Below are 2,996 nucleotides of genomic sequence, written 5' to 3'. Positions count from 1 at the left end.
GATTCAAATGTGTTTGTGGATAGAGGGGGCGGGCACAACAGAGAAGACAGCTAATACTGATACCAGTGAAGATGTGGATGATGCATGTCCACAAGGGACAGGAAGAAGAGGCTCCCTTCTCCTCTTCTCCTTTCAGAGGGAAGGGCAGGATGGGTGAAGAAAGCAGGGCCATTACAATTAAAGTAAAGGAAGCAGAGGTATTAAATACGCAAAAGTCTCGGGTGGTCATGACAATAAAGAAGAAAGTCCATTTTCTAGTCTGAAAATTCAGTACTGAGTAGGAAATTTCATGGAAACATTTGAAGTATAGAATAGTTCTCCAGATAGGATAGGATGGTCCATTTTGGGAAGGAAAGAATGGGTTGTTTTTAATGTGACATTGAATAATTCAGGGATCACTTACTTTTGAGATTTCTGAGTTACCTGCCACTTTCGGCACTACAGAAAATTACCTATCATTTTTGTGACTCAGTTTTCTCAATTATAAGATGAAATTTGCATACAGAACATTAAAATAGGACCGGTTATGCAGAGTTAATGAAATGATAATAAACATTTAGCTGTCACTACTATTTATTATGTATTTCCAGTGTTCGCTTTTGTTTAGTTGAGGAGGTATTGAAAATCTTGTGTGGTGGTCACAATGAGGCCTGGATGTCTCAAGGATAAATTTAAACATGATTTGATTTTTTTATCCTTTAGCCTTCCCACCCAGTCATATGCTAATTAATTTGTTTAAGACCTACTAAGAGATACAATAAAAATTGCTGAAATATATGCTCTGGGTGCTCTTTTGCACCTGGAAATTAGTGAAATGATTAATAGGTTCTTGACCCATAGGTTCACAGTCCGCTGAGATGAGTTAGAGTCAGGTAAGAGGGTCAATGGAGGAAATTCTCGAAGTAATCCGTGAGTAGCCCTAAGGAAAGAGGAATATGGTGAGTTCATAAATGAAGAGATAGAGGTGGACATAGTGCCTTATACCTTCAATGCCTGATTTAGAAATGCTATGGTTAGAGGGTCATACAGTCCTGTTCTTCTTGGGCTATATAAGAAGACACTGTCTCAGCACAGCAAAGCTACAAACAAAAAGAAATGAAGACGTAAAAATGATCACATAAAACCAGTAAGTATGGTAAATCCTTTGCAGAATTGGCTTAAACTAGAAATACAAAAGGCAGCAGAAGCATCTGAAAGAAAATGACTACAAAGACCCATGAAAAGGAATAAGCAGCAGACAGTAGGAATGAATGCAGATAGATCACTCCGAGACAGAAAGAAGTTCTTAAATAAGAGAGAAGGATAAGATTAAGGACGGAGAGGTCACTGCTCTCTTATATTCTTGGTAAATGAAGTGATTAGTTAGGTGTTTTAGAGTAGTATTTGAGTCTTGACTAACAGGAATGAACTGGAAATAGTCACTTCTGGTAAATGAAAAGAAACATGATTCAGGATGAGAAAAAAATAACACTAATGAACTATGCTAGAACTCAGCTGAAGTTTGAAAAAATCACACGAATAAAAGTAACTTTTTAATAACCCAGCTTTGTAATCCAAAGGCCCAAGCCATTACATGAGACAGCTCTGGCCAAAGTTATTTCAGAATATTGCACATGCTGACTAACAGACATAAGAAACTGATCATGTAATTAGGAATATTACTAGACATACTAGAATCCAGAGTCAGCTCTATAGCTCTCACCGTTCCGTGATTCATTAACTCTTGCTTTCATTTGCACTTTTCAGTCTCTATAGATTGGAAGAGCCTTAGTCTAACCGAAGAGACATTATTTTCTATTATAATAAGTCACTGTGTCTACATTTTACCCTCAAATTAGATGCTATCCTGGCTTCTTTGAGAACTCTCTAAGGCCAATATTCCTAAGTGTTCTGAGGAATATCTGAAGGTTGACATTAGAGACCCCCCAGATCTCTCACTGTGACCCAAGAGGAACCTCTCTGCAAACATAGATATGCTTAGGGGAGGCTGGGCTTGTCTTTCCTCCAGTTAGGTATATAAAGCATGTTCTAGCAATAACGTATAATTAGAGAAATATTGCAACTAGGATTATGCTCTTTGGTCTCATGAAGTAACTTCTGCCCATGACAAGAAGAAGAGTTTGGGGGAATCCCAAGAAGTGAAGTGACCCAACTCAGTTTTCACTGCCCATGGGGGAAAAAGTAGATTCCATACAGAGGAAATAGATGAGAACCTTACTCTGGCCCAGTGCCACACTGTACCTCAGGTACCCGGAGGTAATGCTGAGGCAAAGTTCATTTATCCATTGGAGTCCAAAATGCACAGACAATTTCTTATATTAGGGTATTTTTGAAAACTCTTTCTGAAAAAAATTGAATGGAGAGCTAGAGGAAGTGATGGATGAAGTCATAATAATGGCTGGGAATAGGGCCATAATGATGACTGAGGAAGAAATTTTTAAACTGTGAAACCACAAGTCCAAAGACTAGTCTTTAGCATGTAAAGTATTAGGAGAAATAAGCCAAAGATATTGAATTGGTTGAGCACAGGGATGAAGCAGATTAGTAGGAGATGACATCAAGTATATATGACAGGTTGGTGGCAATCAGATGGAATAGAGTAGATTATAAACAATTTAAATCTGTAATTAACACATTTGGGTTGTACTCTTAATAAGACAACCCAAAAATGGTTTGAAAATACTTGTGTTTATTAATATTTCAAGGGTCACTCTAGTTGCTAAGCTGTGAATTGACTAGTGTGGAGGAATTACAAAAGCAGGGAAAACACATGGCTACCAGAACAGTTGAAGGAAAGGTGCTGAGTTATGGAATTGAGAATGTATTTTAAAGTCAGAACATGCTAGGGAATTATATATGACACTTAAAAAGTAGAAGCAGAGATTATTCCATTGTTTTTGCTCTTTTATGTTGTTGCTAGGATAAATATATTAATCTAATCAATTAAAATGTGTGAAAGAATTTCTGTCAAGTTCTTGTGAAGATCAACAATTATT

The sequence above is a fragment of the Peromyscus leucopus genome, chromosome X (assembly GCF_004664715.2).
Source record: "Peromyscus leucopus breed LL Stock chromosome X, UCI_PerLeu_2.1, whole genome shotgun sequence".
Lineage (NCBI taxonomy): Eukaryota > Metazoa > Chordata > Mammalia > Rodentia > Cricetidae > Peromyscus > Peromyscus leucopus.
This window is presented reverse-complemented; position numbering follows the sequence as displayed.